Below are 18876 nucleotides of genomic sequence, written 5' to 3' on the forward strand. Positions count from 1 at the left end.
ATCTAAAAAGCAGAGCGATGCATGTAGCAGTGAACATGAGATAATTATATGCTTTCACGTCAGGATGTAAATTTACTTAATTAAAAGAGAATAATTTGAAATCACTGGAAAAAATTATGGAGTATAGTAGCCGTGAAGACTTTTTTCCTATTTCTTAACTGAGGCAGCATTGGCTGGCTGGACATAATGCCGCACCATATATGCCAGCTAGGTACAAGATTGTTGCTAACTCTTGTTCTGCAGCAAGACGACTAGATTATAAGCTATGTAGTGTGGTATGAATTTAGTTGCTTGAAAAATGAAAACTGCTTTGAGAACTCTGATAGATGGATTTCAAGATTGCCAATGAAGAAAAAATCATGGTAGTTGCCCAGATGCCTTGATTTAAACTTGGCTTATCTAGGAAAACTGTTACTGGCATCTGTATGTCATAATTTCACTCAATAAATGCATAACGAGATTTTATTAGGAAATAAGCTGGAGCATTTTGGAACAGAACAGTTCAATGAGGCCATAGAGGAAAGAATGACCTCAGGTAGAAGAGTTAGTAATTGTGGCAAGTAACTTCTTCCTGGCCAGTCTGAAGTCTAAAATACTTGCCTATTTTATTGATCTTGGAAGAGATAGAGGACATAAAATCTATTTTTTGAAATTTTGCTAGCACTCAAGTATTAGATAATGTACATGAAGATCTAAATAATAAATGCTGGCTTTTGATACTGGGTTGAAGGGGGCTGAGGTTTTCTTCACAAAAAGAATTATCAAAAAAATACAAAAGGCAAAAATGGAGTCAGTCTGAATTCCTTTTTTACATAAAAGAGATTACTTATTTAAATTACATTTTCTAAAAGTAATCCACAATAAACTGCTACTTAGAACACTACCATGCCAGTTAAATATAGTTGATTACTATAATCCCTTATATTAACTTGGTGACTACATGTTTTGGAATGAACGTATGATTTAAAAGTAGCAAGAATGCCAAAAGAATCTTTGCCAGTAAAATAAGAACTCATGCTCAGAATCCGTAAAGGTCTTCTCTAGTTAAGTGGTAATTTTCTGATAATACCTGCATTTTATAGCATGTGTATGTCAGAGTGTCCTGATACATCTTAATTTTTCATGTAATTACGCCTTATTTAGTTTAGCACAGGGGTGCTTTGTGGAATGAAAAAGAATGAGCAAATGTCACTGTAGAAGGCCTGTAATCTCAAGATTCACCTGCAGAAATAATACTGGCAGCTTCTCTACTAGTCTATTTTCAACATCTTCCATCCAAAGAATAGACTGCAATGTATTTCCCATACGGAAATACTCCATGGTACTGGCTGAGAAACAAGACCAAAACCCCAAAACATCTACCTGATAAGCTCTGTCTTTGTAACTATATGCCTTCTTGTCCTTCTTTTTACTAGCCATTATTGTACTTTTACCTCTCAAGAGATATCCAAAGTCCTCGTTTCTTCCACCCTGAGTTTTAAGTGTTAGTTTAACCATTGCACTAGTCCCAATTCTAAACTCGAATTTTTATTTTGTTTTAAAATAATTGAAGTTCAGCAGATTTTCATGTTTAGAGACGCTTCACAGGAGACACCAAAAATAGTACTGATTTAAGCTACAATTTCATAACAGGGCCAGTGCACATAAATCATGTGTTAGGCTGTTTAAGTACCAAAGTCATCCATTGTTATGCATTGCTTGAAAATGCATCACCAAGGCAGTTTGATACAAGGTGGCTTTTCAATGGCAGAGGAGGCTATTTGAGAACAAATGACAGTGATTTGTTCCGAATGGGGCTGAAGTCCGCATGTTGTTCATACATGTCACAGCTTCAGTAGAGAGGCTGAGGCTGAGTGTCACAGCACTCAGAGAAGTGTTGGATTCACCCGTGTCCCTGCTATTCTGACAGCTAAAATGTTTCTCTGCCCTACTGTCTACTAATAAAATCCTTACGTGCTTGTGTATTTTTCAGAAGGAAGACAAGAATATTAAATACCCTGGAGCTTGGGGCATTTGCGTGGAAACAATCAAGTTCTAAGCCTTGCTTCAGTTGATATTTAGCTATTAATGCAAAGTCCACCAGCTTCTACACGTCCCTTTCAGAATACTAACACTACAGTACACTGGTAAGAATCTGATATACTGGAAGATACAAAACACACATTTCAAGCCTCCTTGAGGACAGGCAGGGAGCTAAATCCTACATTTGGGCCTATTTCTTCTAACTCCTTCTTAATGGCTCTTGGATTAATCGGTATGAAGCTTCTCAAGATGTTTTTTGAGAGAGCACAATATCTGGCTTAGACCCAGCTCAGGGGAATGCTCAGCACTCAGAATCCTCAGTGAAAATGGGTATCTTTCTTCAGCTCAGAATTAAGTATCAACATGTCTAGGACAAGATGGACTTGTGTCTCCATTTCCATCCTGTGAATGCAAGTGGCTACCTACAGGCTGGTTATAGCTATCATTTCTAAGCATCCTGCAGTCCCTGTGGATACCCTATAAAAAAAATTGATACCTATTTCAGGACTGTGATTTCCATGAGGGATCAGGAAACTAATGAATATTTAGTCTATGTTTTAGTAATACCAAAAAAGTCTATCTTTCATTTCTCTGTATTTTTCAAAGGATATTTTGCTTGCCAGGTTTTCACTCTTGTCTGTTCATCACCTTCTAATATCCATTATGTGAAATTGCTAAGTACAAAACTACAAGTATTTCTTGTAGACTTTTAGTACGACTGAGCAAATACTTCACAAAAGTGAATAATTTATTTAATAGCTTTTAATCTCTGCTCACAATTGTCTCTGAATATATTACTTTCCTCAAAATATGGTTTTTATTCATTTTTTCTGCTAAGATACAGCTATACAGTGTAGTATAAGATGTAACTAATGTATATTTACATTGATTTATCTGCTTGACATTACTTTGACTATGCAGAGCTAAATTTAAAAACAGAGCATTAGGAAAAATAATCTGGAAAGAAATCATACAATCAGAGAGTCATTAAGGTTACAAAAGACCCTTAAGATTGTTGAGTCCAACCGCTAACCTATCACTGCCAAGTCCACCACTAAACCATATCGTCAAGCACCACATCTACCCTTCTTTCAAATACCTCCAGGGATGGACACTCAACCACTTCCCTGGGCAGCCTGTTCCAATGTTTGACAACCATTTCGGTGAAGAAGTTTTTCCTAATATCCAACCTAAACTTCCCCTGGAGCAGCTTGAGGCCTTTTCCTCTCATCCTATCGCTTGTTACTCGGGAGAAGAGACCGACCTCTGCCTCGCTACAACCTCCTTTCAGGTAGGTGTAGAGAGCGATAAGGTCTCCCCTCAGCCTCCTCCAGACTAAACCACCCCAGCTCCCTCATCTGCTCCTAATCAGACTTGAGCCCGACACCCTTCACCAGCTTCGTTGCCCTTCTCTGGTCACGCTCCAGCAACTTGATGTCCTTCCTGTACTGAGGGGCCCAAAACTGAACACTGTACTTGAGGTGTGGCCTCATCAGTGCCGAGTACAGGGGACACAATCACCTCCCTGCTCCTGCTGGCCACACTATTCCTGATACAAGCCAGGATGGCTTGTTGGCCTTCTTGGCCACCTGGGCACACTGCTGGCTCATGTTCAGCCAGCTGTCAACCAACACCCCCAGGTCCTTTTCTTCCAGGCAGCTCTCCAGCCACTCCTGCCCAAGCCTGTAGTGTTGCATGGGGTTGTTGTGACCCAAGTGCAGGACCCAGCACTTTGCCTTGTTGAACCCCATACAACTGGCCTCGGGTCCATCGATCCAGCTTGTCCAGATCCCTCTGCAGAGCCTTCCTTGAGCAGATCAACACTCCTGCCCAACTTGGTGTTGTCTGCAAACTTACTGAGGGTGCACTCAATCCCCTCATCCAGATCATCAATGAAGATACTGAACAGGACCAGCCCCAACACTGAGCCCTGGGGAACACCACTTGTGACTGGCCACCACCTGGATTTGACTCCATTCACCACCACTCTCTGGGCTCGGCCGTCCAGCCAGTTTTTTAGCCAGCGCAGAGTGCACTTGTCCAAGCCGTGAGCAGCCAGCTTCTCCAGGAGAATGCTGTGGGAGACGATGTCAAAGGCCTTACTAAAGTCCAAGTAGACAATGTCCACAGCCTTCCCCTGATCCACTAAGCGGGTCAGCTTATCATAGAAGGAGGCTAGGTTAGTGAGGCAGGACCTCCCTTTCCTAAAGCCATGCTGGCTGAGCCTGATCCCCTGGTTGTCGCGCATGTGCTGCATAAGAGTATTCAAGATGATCTGCTCCAAATCAGTGGTTGGAGGTAGGAAATGTTTTGTGACTTTGTGATATTAGAAAATAATGACTGGGCAGATAGAAGAAAAATATCAAGAATTGGAAATAAACATTAATTCTAGTGAACATCTACTTAAGGACTGACTAGCTGGCATGCGGATATCTGAGTTGGCAGGGCAAAAAATAGTAGTGTGAAAAGAGCCATCCTGTTCATACAGAGGTACAGCGGTAATGTGGGATTCATGTAAACACAGGGAAAACAAATGACCTAGAGCAATCTACAAGATCTTGTGAGAGCTAGGAAACATGGAAGAACTAGCTCAAGGTACGTAGGCCGGACAATACAGCATATCTCAGCATACAGAGGGAAGGTAAAAAGTACTATTAGCAGACTGATATGCATTCCATGGAGATTGCAATAACAAGTCTCTGTTAGCTCAACAGTACAACAAGGATAGGGTGCCTCACAAATCATGAATTTCAGCTGGATCACAGAGTGTAAATTTTCCTGGAGAGGGAAACTTGAAAGGTAAAGAGATCACAAGTGCAGCTGGCCTCTGAAGCATGACAGCAGTTATGTTTAGAACTACAAATAAATCTGAATTTGCCTTTGAATACTATTTAAGTGACAAAGGTGATGAATGAATAGGAGTGTGAAGGTGCATCCCCATCTCAGAATTTCATACTGATGGTTTCTTAATCTAGGAATGTTTTCCTCTAATGTGAACAGAGTGCCTGTGCATACTGCCTGACAAATACTACAGACAAATGTAACTGAGAGGCAAAAGACAGTGGATTTTTAACCCCTGCAGATTGTATTATTTGTTAAACACAATAGGAATTTAAATTATTTTCTAATTAATAAATGCATACTGACTGCATTAGGAGAATGTATAAGTCTTGGGAGCTAAAGGAGGAATATACAGCTTGTAATGACAGCATAACAAATGTGAAGTCATAACATTTTGACAACCATATATAGAAGAGAGTTCAGTATAGCTAAAAATACCTATAGATTTTTGACCTTTCTTTGAAATACTGAAATGATGCTTAGATGTGAAATTCATTATGGTCTCTAGTGAGACACAGCTCTTCATTTTTAAACTAATTAATTTAGGTTAATATTGATGAAAGACTTCATAGGACTAAATATAGAGATGTCATGGCCAAGTGTACTGTTTTATAAGCAGATATCACTTCCCTAACTAAGCATTTATAGGTAGCCATTTTGTCAAGTTTTTCTATATACAAAATAACAATTAAGTAGAAAATGTAAAAATGAAATTAATTGTGTTATTCCATACATGGAACATGTTTTTTAGTCTTTGTAATGAGATGTACTTCATTAGAAGCACAGATATGATTAAAAAATCATAATCTTGAAGAACAAATGGACAGAAACATGCAGGCTGCTCTATACTATATGAAAAATTATAAAGAAAAAGGCATCTATGGGTTTAACTAATAAACTGTTTCTTGTAAACTATAAAAGGCAGGACTATGTAATCATCGCTGGGCAGTCCTTCAGCAAAATTATCTCAATCTACACAGACTGGGATCGTCATTGTGAGTTTCAGCCTAAACAGCATAATTTGGAAATTACAGGGAACAGAAGAGGTTTTAATCCTAGAGATTAGCCATGGAGCTTAGATCATTTAGTGAAAACTGCTATGCTGTGACTATTTTGTGTCTATTGTGTGAATAAATTGAGAAAAATAGGCATCAGATATACCTGGTATCATCACAAAGACTGAAAGCTGCTGCAGAATTAAAGCATGAAGAGAACCTGTTAAGTCATTCTCTGGGTAGCAAGTATAAATCAAATTGGACACACCTCCACTGAGAAGAGACAGAGTACACTTCTCATGTTTGTGGATTACATGCTCTTAAATTTGCTGATTAATGAAGAACTGGCCCTCTTCTGTACTAAGACTCAGCCGTAAATTTCAAAGGATTAATGTGCACATCTAATAGACACTATCACCAACATAAGTGATTTGTTATGGCTAATAATATCTATAGTTCCGTAGCGCTATTACCTTTATTAACTGCATTTGCTGAACAATACTGAAGTCCCACAAAAGTAAGTCTTGAAAGAGCTTTTCTAAAACAAAAACCCAGAGATAAAATGGCCTTTTGGCCATCTGGCAGGACATTTTAAAAGTATAAAGTAGGGGGTTTTTTGCAGTTTTCTGAATGTTCTTTCTAATGAAGTGATACATACAAAATATAATCAATTAAAATTTTTAGCTTATAATTGGTTTACTGAATAGACAAAATTTAAGAACAACAGATAATGTGTTTATAATACAAAACTCAGGAGAAATTAAGTGTTTAGAAAAATGATAAAAATTATTACTTCATTTACACTATGTCTCATGGAGCATCTAGAAACCAACCAGGTGTCTTGAATTAATTTGAACAGACAGGAGTGATAAACTTTCAAAGCTCTGCCGACCTTGTAGTAGCTATCACAAATTGCTGTACATTAAGAACTTATCCCTTTGCTTGTATGGATAATTTTATCTTTGGCTAAAAGTCAAAATTAATCTGTTCAATATGCAATTTAAAATTAAAAGCTATAACAGTGGTTCGGTAAAGTTCTGTCATTCTGCTGCGTAAAGTGATTAAATATACGTAATTATATGATTAAATTTTCCAGTTACTGGTCTTCATGTGTTAAAGGAGTCTGAATATACCCTACACCATTGTCAGAAGAGTGTATATAAGTACATTTTTTCACATTGATTTACTGATGCTTGTAAGTTTTGGGCTGTATTTGGTTTTAAACAGATTATTTTTCATGGGACTTATAGAATCAAAGAATCATTAAGGTTGGAAAAGACCTCTAGGATCATCAAGTTAAACCATCAGCCCAACACTACCATGTCTCCTAAACCATGCCCTGAAGTGCCACGTCCTCAGAAGTCTTAACTGTGACTAATGCAATACTTGTTCTGAAGTACTAAGGAGATTTTTAAAAGTAAAGGTGTTTGTCTTTTCAGGCACATTGAACTCAGGTTTCTGAGTGCTTCCAATAAAATAAACTACCCTAGCGGGTTTACTTATATTATACTGGTTTGTATCATATAATTGGCTAAACAGTACTTTTACAAGGTATGGATATAACAGTATCAGCTCACATAAGGCTTTTAAAGATAAATTGACTCATAATGAACTACACTAGGAAAGATAAAATAGAATCTTTAAGAAGCAAATTTTGTGCAGTAAGGAGAATTTAGTATAAATAAGGAACTGTATCCTATTACTAGCAACACTCAGTGCATAAATCTTGAAAGCAAAATCTAATTTCTGAATGGATAGGATGGAAAAAATCTGCCAGACGTGTTCATGTATACCTTTTCACAAGGGGAAAAGCCAGGAACAGGAATAAGAAATTACAGTTAAAAATTAATCTAATCAAATTTGATTTAAATCTATCCGGATTTGTTAGAGGACTGTATAAAGATTTTACTTGAGTTTGAACTCACGTTTATTTCATGGTCACACACATATAGGTTTTATGTTAGCCAAAGTTTTCCAGGGAAAGCTTAGTTCTTACCACAAGTCCTTAACATTGCAACTCGGTTGTAAAATACAACTTTACTTGGAGAGATGAGATCAGGAAAACTTCTTTTGCTTGGCTGCACTTTTACATATTCTGCCTTGTTGAGATTGTTCAATGAACTGAATTTATTCCATATTTAATATGTAATGTAATTTCCTGGGAAAGTCAAACTGGAAGACAAAACTCCATGAACCTGGACAATGTAAATCATTTATATAAAGAATATATTATAGAAGCAAAGGTGAACTAAAAAACAATTCCAGTGGCAGGGGATGGGGAAGAGAGGAAAGAAAGGTTGAGCTGTTTTATTAAAAATAGTGGTCAAGGATCACAAGTAACCATTAATGTTCTAAAAAATCAGCTGAATGGTTTCTTAAAGACAGAGATTTATAGACAGTGAACGTCTCCAGAGATTTTTATTATTACAACTGTTTAAAAAAAATTAATACATGCAAGAAAAAATTCCTGACTTCCCCTTCGCATGCTTCATTTTGTGAAAAATTATTTTCAAATCTTCCACCCAAGAAAAGGAATTACAACTCTTGCTGTTCACATAAGATTGCTTCAAGCCCAAAGTGCCTGAATCTCCAGATTTTCTCTTTGGACTCCATTTAATCAATTGCTCAGATGCAGCATACTAGTGCATGCTAGTACATGTTTAAAGGTATAATATAAGCTTCAGTACAAGTTGATGAGGTGGCAGTGGTTCAGCCTCAAAAGAAATCTTTGGGTTTCAGGTCACTGTGCCTTTTCACTTGGCCTAAATCCCCTGATCTGCTCTTACCTAGGATGCTACAGAGAAGCACAACACTGTACTTAGTAGGAAGGCTGAGGACACTGCATTTGAGGCATTTGCAGCCTTCCCTAGCCCAAAGCCTTTACGAAGAAAACTCAGTGCAACAGGGACCGCGATACATAAAAGGAACCTTTGTAACACTCACAATATACACAGTAAAAGCATTCAAAAGCATGATACGGGTTAAAAGGAAGTATTGTATGTAGGAAGCTGGGGCAAAGAAACAAACCTATCAGGCCTAAAACAATGCCTCCTGCCAACTTCTTTCTTTTGTTCATATATTCACTTCTATTCAGGTTTCTTTACTGTGCCCTTTACTGATGGTTGAGTGCTTGGCATAAGCTCTGCCAGCACATCCAAATCTGTGAGAGAGCAACACTGAGCCTCTCTGTCAGAAATCCTGCTTCTTCAATGCCCTAGGCAGGTCATGAGCAAGTCTGATAGCTGCCCAAGCAGCGCAGGCACAGATTAATGATTACCTTGTCCAGTTTCTGGCCATTCTAACATAGCCCTGGGTGGCTGCTGGATGCTGTCCAGTCAGCAGTTTTCCAGTCCAGGAAGCCGTGGGTAGCTGTGAAGAAGCACAAATCACACTATCTGTCCTTGTCCTGTGCAATAACAGCCCATGGTCAAAGACCAGTCAAAGATAAAAGAAACCCAGGGATTTGGCAATGGTGTTTACCTGGGTGTCTGACATCTCTGCTGTTCTTAAGGCACTTGGCTACTTGCTGTACATTTTGGGGATCACAGCATGGCATTTTATTCATATTAATGAGTCAAGATTATGCTGTGTGGAGATCTACTGCACCAAAAAATTTAAAACCATATTGTGCTGTCTGTTAAATAATATTATTTCAGATACTAATTTAGTGGCTGTTCTTTGATATAATCTGCCCAAATTCTTAACTGATGATGCATAACAGATCCAACCCCTCTGGTTAGGACTGATGACATCAGGGGCTTCTTAATAGTAACAAATGTCAGCTATTAGATTTGAACCCCTGTCCTTCCACTTGCATTTAGTGGGAGGTTCTTTAAACTCAAGGCTTCAGTAGGGAAAGAAAAAACCCTCCCAAAGTAATACGAAGATTTTTCTTTTAATCTTCTTTATCAATGTGCTGTCAGAATATATTTAATATCATGTAAATTCTGATCTGAGAGAATTAGATTAGTTCCATCCAGTGAATGACTTCAGTGTTTTGGAATAGTGAAGTCTTTATCTTGTAGAATTAAGTTGCTGGCCCAGCAGAACATTAGCCTCAGATTATTAATGCAAATTTAAGCACATTAGCACAGTATTTAATATAATGGGGCCTAGTCTTCTTCAGAATTCCTGGAACCTTGATGAAGAAAGCTGTCAAACAAAAAGAGCCTGGTAGTCACTAGTAAAGGCATATATTTAAGTTTACACACTCCTACACAGTAAATCAGTTTGTTACGTATCCACTGCTGGATTGGGCAAAGAGAGAAGAGAAGCAAGGTGGGGGTCAGCTTCCCAACAATTCGTGGCATACATCAGGAGGGTAAACAAATGGCTTTGTCTACCCAAGCTAATGGGCATGCAAGATAACTTCCTGACACAGCTGGTGAGTGAGCCAACTAGGGAAGGCGCCCCCGTTGGACCTGTTGTTCACAAACACAGGAGGACTTGTGGGTGATCTGATGGTTGGAGGCTGTCTTGGGCACAGCGATCATGAAATGATAGTTTTCAATTCTTGGGAAAGTAAGGAGGAAGATCAGCAGAACTGCCACCTTGGGCTTCTGGAGGGCAGACTTTGCCTGTTTAGGAGACTGATGGACAGAGCCTCTTGGGAGGCAGTCCTGAAGGGCAAAGGAGTCCGGGAAGGCTGGGCATTAAAGAAGGAAATCTTAAAGGTGCAGGAGCAGGCTGTCGCCATGTGCCTAAAGATGAGCCAGGGGAGAACAAGACCAGCCTGGCTGAACAGAGTGCTTTGGCTGGAATTCAGGAAATAAAATGGAGAGTTTATGACCTTTGGAAGAAGGGGCAGGCAACTTGGGAGGAGTACAAAGGTGTATCGAGGTTATGCAGGGAGAAAATTAGAAGAGCCAAAGCTCAGCTAGAACTTAATCTAGCTACAGCCATAAAAGACAATAAAAAATACTTCTGTAAATGCATTAGCAGCAAAAGGAAGGCTAAGGAAAATCACCAGCCTTTATTAGATGTGGGAGAAAACATAGTGACAAAGGATGAGGAAAAGGCTGAGGTACTTAATGCCGCCTTTGTGTCCATCGTTAATAGTAAGACCTGTTGTTTTCTGGGTACCCAGCCCCTGAGCTGGAAGACAGGGACAGGGAGCAGAATAGAGCCCCCATAATCCAAGGGGAAATGGTTAGTGACCTGCTACACCACTTCGACACAGAGGAGTCTATGGGACCAGATGGGATCCACCCAAGAGTACTGAGGGAGCTGGCAGAAATGCTCACCAAGCTGCTTTCCATCATTTATCAGCAGTCCTGGCTAACTGGGGAGGTCCCACTTGACTGGAGATTAGCAAATGTGATGCCCATCTACAAGAAGGGCCAGAAGGAGGATCCAGGGAACTACAGGCCTCTCAGCTTGACCTTGGTGCCAGGGAAGGTTATAGAGCAGATAATCTTGAGTGCCATCACGCAGCATATACAGGATAACCAAGTGATCAGGCCCACTCAGCATGGCTTTAGGAAAGGCAGGTCCTGCGTAACTAAACTGATCGCCTGCTATGACCAGGTGACCCATTTAATAGATGAGGGAAAGCCTGTGGATATTGTCTGCCTAGACTTCAGTAAAGCCTTTGACATCATCTCCCACAGCATTCTCCTGGAAAAAACTGGCTGCTCACGGCTTGGACAGGCACGATCTTCGCTGGCTAAAAAACTGGCTGGCTGGGCCCAAAGAGTTGTGGTGAATGGAGTTATATCTAGTTAATGGCTGGTCACAAGTGGTGTACCCCAGGGCTGAGTTTTAGGGCCAATTCTGTTTAATATCTTTATCAATGATCTGGACTAGGGGATCAGGTGCACCCTCAGTAAGTTTGCAGACAACACCAAGTTGGGCAGGAGTGTTGATCTGCTCAAGGAAGGCTCTGCAGAGGGATCTGGACAAGCTGGATCGATGGACCCGAGGCCAGTTGTATGGGGTTCAACAAGGCAAAGTGCTGGGTCCTGCACTTGGGTCACAACAACCCCATGCAACACTACAGGCTTGGGCAGGAGTGGCTGGAGAGCTGCCTGGAAGAAAAGGACCTGGGGGTGTTGGTTGACAGCTGGCTGAACATGAGCCAGCAGTGTGCCCAGGTGGCCAAGAAGGCCAACAAGCCATCCTGGCTTGTATCAGGAATAGTGTGGCCAGCAGGAGCAGGGAGGTGATTGTGTCCCCTGTACTCGGCACTGATGAGGCCACACCTCAAGTACAGTGTTCAGTTTTGGGCCCCTCAGTACAGGAAGGACATCAAGTTGCTGGAGCGTGACCAGAGAAGGGCAACGAAGCTGGTGAAGGGTGTCGGGCTCAAGTCTGATTAGGAGCAGATGAGGGAGCTGGGGTGGTTTAGTCTGGAGAAGAGGAGGCTGAGGGGGAAGTTACCACTCTCTACACCTACCTGAAAAGTTGTAGTAAGGTGGGGGTTGGTCTCTTCTCCCATGTAACTAGTGATAGGATGGGAAGAAACAGCCTCAGGTTGCATCAGGGGAGGTTTAGACTGGATATTAGGAAAAACTTCTTCACTGCAAGGGTTATCAAGCACTGGAACAGGCAGCCCAGGGAAGTAGTTGAGTCACTATCGCTGGAGGTATTTGTAGACATGGTGCTTAGGGACATGGTTTAGTGGTGGACTGGCCATGTTACATTTATGGTTGGTCTTGATGATCTTAAAGGTCTTTTCTAACTTATATGATTCTATGATTCTGTATGGTTTCCTATACCCTCACATAGGCAGTGAAATGTCCATAGGTACAAGGATTTTGTTGGGAAGAGGCTTAAGCTCCTCCATCCATTTCCATTTTCTGTTCCTGCTAAGGGACATCCATGTTCCCTCTGTGATTCTGCATCTCATCTGAAGAACTGGGAAGAGGGCTGTGTTGCACAGAGCATATTGGTAATGTCAGCAACATGGCAGGGCAACAGAGCATGGGAGTTAAAGGAAGGTGGGAGGTTTAAGATTTACAGTCCTTTGTAAAATTCTTCACCTTAATCCTTACTATTTTCTTGCCCACTTAATAGGATAGCTTTGGGTGTGGGGAAGAAATCTTCAGAAGTGACATAAACTGTAGTTTTGACCTGTGCCAAATATAGCAATGTGGCATAACTTTGGCAGAGATTATTTCTAAATCTGAAGATTACTAGAGTGCTAAACCAACAAAATAAAAGATTAAAGGGCTTACAGCTGCTGTATATCAGATTCAAAGTGTGTATTTGAAACATGCCAGTAAGAAATATGAAAACATCAGTTGCACAAAACTGAGTTATCAGATCAATGCAGCTCAAAACTGAGAATCAAGCATGACAGACGTATGGACATACATTTTTGGTGGCTGAAGGAATCATTTCTAGGATAGAGAAATAGAATATAAACTAGTCATATGATACACTAAGGATTTATAATCTCCAGAAGCATATTTTTCCTCTATGCCTGTGTATCTGTGGTGCTAGTTGAGAGTAAAACCAGATATTAACAAGGTTATTGGTTAGAATCAGAACATGGTTTAGCAATTACAAATGCCAGAAATACAAGAGCTGAGGTATTTGTACATACACATTTTTGGACATTCAGGACACATCTAATGCCAAATAAAATTAGCTCCAAGGTCATGCATCAGTCTGGAGATGATGACGTTCATGGTTTTCATGAATACAAGGTCACAATATTTTAAGTAAATCATCCACCACCAAATGTAGTTTGATGGAACCCAGTAATATGTAACCCATAACCCCACTGAATGCTTTTCTGGTCTTGCTGACGATTAAAACTTACCCAATACTGATACAATTTATAAAATGACCTGCACTAATAGAAGTGAAATATGATAAAGCACTTAGTTGGCTCTGAGTGCTGCAAGGAATGCTGAACAATTTAGATTTGATCCATGCTTATCATGTAAACAAAGTTATTTTTCTTACTTATTCAGATTGGGGAATAGACTCATTTCATAGAGATGCTCATTTTGCTGTTACTTTTTCTCAGTCCTATATCCAGAGATAGTTGTCTCAAATTGTACTGTGCTGTCACTCTATGTGATGACAGTTAAACAAAGTTTTCTCAGGCAAACATGCACAGCCAGGACCCGAGAGTGAAAACATGATGGAAAACAGCGGCGGCAGCCTCACGCTGACCCCAGACTAACTAGTTTGATCCTGAAGATTGATACCAGGAAAAAGAACTACACAGAATATGGACACATATCCAAACATCATTCCAGATAATTCTTGAAAGGAAGGAACTAACAGCAAGTCTCCAGAGCAAAAACTTTTGGGTCCTGCCTTGCTTCAGGAGGCAGGACACACGGACAGCAGAACCTCTGAAGGAAGGAGAAGCCCGGTATCCTGTAGTAGCACCGGAGGCCTATTGTGTGTTGTGGTTTAACCCATCAGGCAGCTAAACACCACACAGCCATTTGCTCACTCCCACTCAGAGGGATCGGGGAGAGAATCGGGAAGGAGGTAAAACTTGTGGGTTGAGTTAAAGACAGTTTAATAGGACAGAAAAGGAAGGGAAAATAATAATGAAAGAATATACAAAACAAGTGATGCACAAGGCAATTGCTCACCACCCCACTGACCGATGCCCAGTTCCCAAGCAGCACATGCACCCCACCCTGCCCCTGGCCAACTCCCTGCAGTTTTTGTTCAGCATGATGCCATACAGTATGGAATGTCCCTTTGGCCAGCTTGGGTCAGCTGCCCTGGCTGTGTCCCCTCCCAGCTTCTTCTGCACCCTGAGCCTACTCACTGGCTGGGCAGTATCAGAAGCTGAAAAGTGCTTGACTTAGTGTAAGCAGTGCTCAGTAACAACTACAACATCAGCATGTTACCAACATTATTCTCATCCTAAGTTAAGCCACTGCACTATACCAGCTACTAGGAAGAAAATTAACTCTGTCCCAAACTGGAAGGAGATTGTGTCACTTCAAGCACCTGACATTCCAAAAGAAGTAAAAAATACCATGAATATTGAATTATTAGCAACTGAAAAGAACTTTACACCCCTAAGACTCTACAGTAATACTGCAGTCATTTAAATATCAGCTGCCTAGCAGATGTGATATCTGGAGCGTGTTCTGTTAGAAGAGGCTTCATAAGCTTTGTGGTGACTTTGTGTACTCATTTCTCCTATGCCACACTACAAGACCCAGCAAAAGCAGAAGGTTTGATCAGAATATGTGAGGAATCCACAAGAAGCACAATTTTTGTACACAAAGATGGCTTGGACTTCAAAGTCAGTTTTGATGACACACTTTGGGGAGCAGTCCTATAATCACAGTTTGACAGATACAGCCAGAACGCACTCTCTGAGGACAACTTAAGCTCTCTGCTAATCAGTTACTTGCTGGAGGATTCTGTAGCACATAGGAAACGAGGAGATAAAAGATACTTACTCCAACTATAATTGTTCTTCTGTGAGGTGTTATGTTTAGAATGGATTCCAGAATCTACTCCCGATTCACTAGGATGTAGACAGTAAGGGAAACCTGGAATATTTTGGCTTTCCAGACTTTTGTATCTTTACATGGAAGCAGAAACTGGCACAGGGTACTTTTGTGTGCCTAAGTTGCTGTTCTGGGGTGTCCAAGCTTGCTCCGATGAGGGACAGGGGTCCTGTATAGTGGAAATCATATTGGCAGCAAGACCTTGAATATTGTGTTCAGTTTTGGGCCCCTCAGTACAAAAAGGACATCGAGTTGGAGTGTGTCCAGAGAAGGCCAACGAAGCTGGTGAATGGTCTAGACAGCAGGTCTTATGAGGAGCAGCTGAGGGAACTGGGCATGTTTAGTCTGGAGAAGAGGAGGCTGAGGGGAGACCTTATCACTCTCTACAACTACCTGAAAGGAGGTTGTAGCAAGGCGGGGGTTGGTCTTCTCCCAAGTTACTAGCAGTAGAACGAGAGGAAACGTCTTCAAGCTGCATCAGAGGAGGTTTAGATTGGATATTAGGAAAAATGTCTTTACTGGAAGAGTGGTCAGGCACTGGAACAGGCTGCCCAGAGAGGTGGTAGAGTCACCATCCCTAGAGGTATTTATAAGACGTGTGGACGTGGCACTTCAGGGCATGGTTTAGGAGACATGGTAGTGTTGGGTTGACAGTTGGACTTGATGACCCTAAAGGTCTCTTCCAACCTTAATGATTCTATGATTCTACAGTTCTATGATCTTCAACCACTATAGCTATTATACTGTAAATCATGATAAAAACATGGAGCATGAGGAAACATATTTTCAAGAGGGAAATGGGATACTAGGAATCATCTGCGATAGCTAAGGCAAACACAGCATCTATTCATTTGCCATTAGGAGAAGGCAATGACACACCTGCAAACTTCATTCTGCATTTGAACAGTTATTACTGAAGGAACCCAACAAAGAAAAACTGAATGGGTTTCAGATTTTATTAGCTTTGCCAGAGACATCCTTAATAGCAAAGACCTGATGCAGCAAATATCGTCTGAAGGGTGATGCAAGGATAGATTTAATGATCTTTGCATGATAGCTTGATATCAAAATAGAGATAAAAATAAATAATAGCCACACTTTAAAAAAAGAATTCTTTTAGTATGCTGTGTGTCTAAGCACATATTTAGTGCTAAAACATTTGTTTTCTTATAGATGTCTATGAATAAATGAATTACAACTTTCAGAAAACAATGACAATGTCAGCCTCCCCTAAGAAAATTACTAATTTCGTCGTACATTGAATTATTTATATTTTCTTTTTTTAGAATTAACTTTAAGTGGAAGAAGATTAAAACTAGAGTTGTAATATTTCCATGATCAAAAAGGGAGTATATTAGAGTGAAGCAAATTTTTTCTTAAGTCTGCTCAAATCTGTGGCCAAGACCACTCCAGGCAGAGCTAAAACGGAAAGCCACAAGGATGTTTTGTAGACAACAGTAATCCCAGATTATGCCTGTCTGTTCAGTTGAACAGGAAATCTTACAGGTATGAGGTATATGAAAAAATATCTTTTTGAAAACTCATTCATGCCTCTGACCTTTCAAGAGGATAAATGCACCACTTTCAGTTTCAATAAGGAGATTTTAGAGAAAAGAAGAAAAAGGAAAAGGAGGATGATGAACTCACAGGGGAACATTTTAAGTGAACAGACACTCCAATATGATTTTTAAAGACAAATGTTACTTTTCCATTTTATGACTTCTTTCCTTCTGGAAAAGTTTATGCCAATTCTATAGGTACAGGCTAGGAAGAGAAGCATTACTTAGGAAACATTTATAGATGGAACTTCTTTTAATAGGCAGCAGATTATTGCAGTATGTTATGCAAAGGTTCTCATATTCAAATGGACATGCACCAACACAGAACACAGGAGGACTTACAAAAACAATTTAAGATTCTGTAATATAATTTGGATTTTCTAGGTAGGCTGGGCGTGTAAATCCCTTTATATTTAGGGTCAGAGTAATGGATTTATTGAGGTTTGGTTCTAGATTCTCTGTCTTTCAAAGTTTTCTTTTTCACCTTTTGCTAGACATCTTTAAATACATCAGCAGTGAAAGGAAGACTAGGGACACTGTTCCCACTGATGAACAAGGAAGGGGCCTCGGTGACGTAGGATGCAGAGAAGGCACAGTTACTGAATGCCTTCTTTGTTTCAGTCTTTACTGCTAAGGCTGGCCCTCAGGCATCTCAGCCCCCAGAGAAGAGAGGACAAATCTGGAGAAAGGAAGACTTACCATCGGTTGAGAAGGATTGGGTCAGAGATCACCTATGCAAACTGGATCCTTGCAAATCCATGGGCCCTGATGGGATGCACCCATGAGTGCTGAGAGAGACGGCAGATGTTCTCGCTGAGCCGCTGTCCATCATTGTTGAAAGGTCGTGGAGGACAGGAGAGGTGCCTGAGGACTGGAGGAAAGCAAATGCCACTCCAATCATCAAAAAGGGCAAGAAGGAGGACCTGGGGAACTATAGGCCAGTCAGCCTCCCCTCCATCCCTGGAAAGGTGGAGGTCATCTCCAGGCATGTAGAGGATAAGAAGGTTATCAGAAGCAGTCAACATGGATTCACCAAGGGAAGATCATATTTGACCAAACTGACAGCGTTCTACAATGGTGTGACTGGCTGGGTAGATGAAGGGAGAGCAGTGGATGTTGTCTGTCTTGACTTCAGTAAAGCATTCAACACTGTCCCACATAGCACCCTCATAGGCAAGCTAAGGAAGTGTGGGTTGGATGAGTGGACAGTGAGGTGGACAGAGAACTGGCTCAGCAACAGAACTCAGAGGGTTGTGATCAACGGAGCAGAGTCTGGATGAAGGCCTGTCACTAGTGGTGTTCCCCAGGGGTCTGTGCTGGGTCCAGTCTTGTTCAACATATTTATCAATGACCTGGAGGATAGGAGAGAGTGTACCCTCAGCAAGTTTGCTGATGATACCAAGCTGGGAGGAGTGCCTGATACACCAGAAGGCTGTGCTGCCATCCAGCGAGACCTGGACAGGCTGGAGAGCTGGGCCCAGGGGAACCTGATGAAATTCAGCAAGAGCAAGTGCAAGGTCCTGCACCTGGGGAGGAACAACCCCATGCACCAGTACAGGTTGGGGGCTGAACTGATGGAAAGCAGCTCTGTTGAGAAGGACCCAGGAGTGCTGGTGGACAAGTTGACCATTAGCCAGCAATGTGCCCTTGTGGCCAAGAAGGCCAATGGTATCCTGGGATGCATTAGACAGACTGTGGCCAGCAGATCGAGAGAGGTTATCCTCCCCCTATACTCTGCCCTAGTGAGACCACACTTGGAGTACTGTGTCCAGTTTTGGGCCCCCCAGTTTAAGAAGGAGGTGGAACTCCTTGAGCAAGTCCAGCGGAGAGCTACCAAGATGACCAGGGCACTGGAGCATCTCCCTTATGAGGAAAGGCTGAGAGACTTGGGTTTGTTTGGTGTGGAGAAGAGAATACTGAGGCAGGATCTCATCAATACCTATAAATATCTAAAGGGTAGGTGTCAGGACGATAGGACTGGACTCTCTTCAATAGTGCCCAATGACAGGACAAGGGGCACGG

General features: G+C 41.2%; 1 protein-coding gene across 4 annotated transcripts in view; it reads left to right on the plus strand.

Moving 5' to 3' along the window:
* Positions 1-18876, plus strand: part of B3GALT1 (beta-1,3-galactosyltransferase 1) — a 225920-nt gene that overhangs the window by 50171 nt on the left and 156873 nt on the right. Inside the window, exon 2 of one of the 4 annotated variants that reach the window (XM_075093359.1) lies at positions 1973-2126. The exons of the other annotated variants lie outside the window; for them this stretch is intronic. The gene's annotated coding sequence lies outside the window, so the exon portion shown is untranslated. The remainder of the gene's footprint in view (positions 1-1972; positions 2127-18876) is intronic. 4 annotated transcript variants of the gene reach the window in all.

Source organism: Phalacrocorax aristotelis, chromosome 5 (assembly GCF_949628215.1).
Source record: "Phalacrocorax aristotelis chromosome 5, bGulAri2.1, whole genome shotgun sequence".
Classification (NCBI taxonomy): Eukaryota; Metazoa; Chordata; class Aves; order Suliformes; family Phalacrocoracidae; genus Phalacrocorax; species Phalacrocorax aristotelis.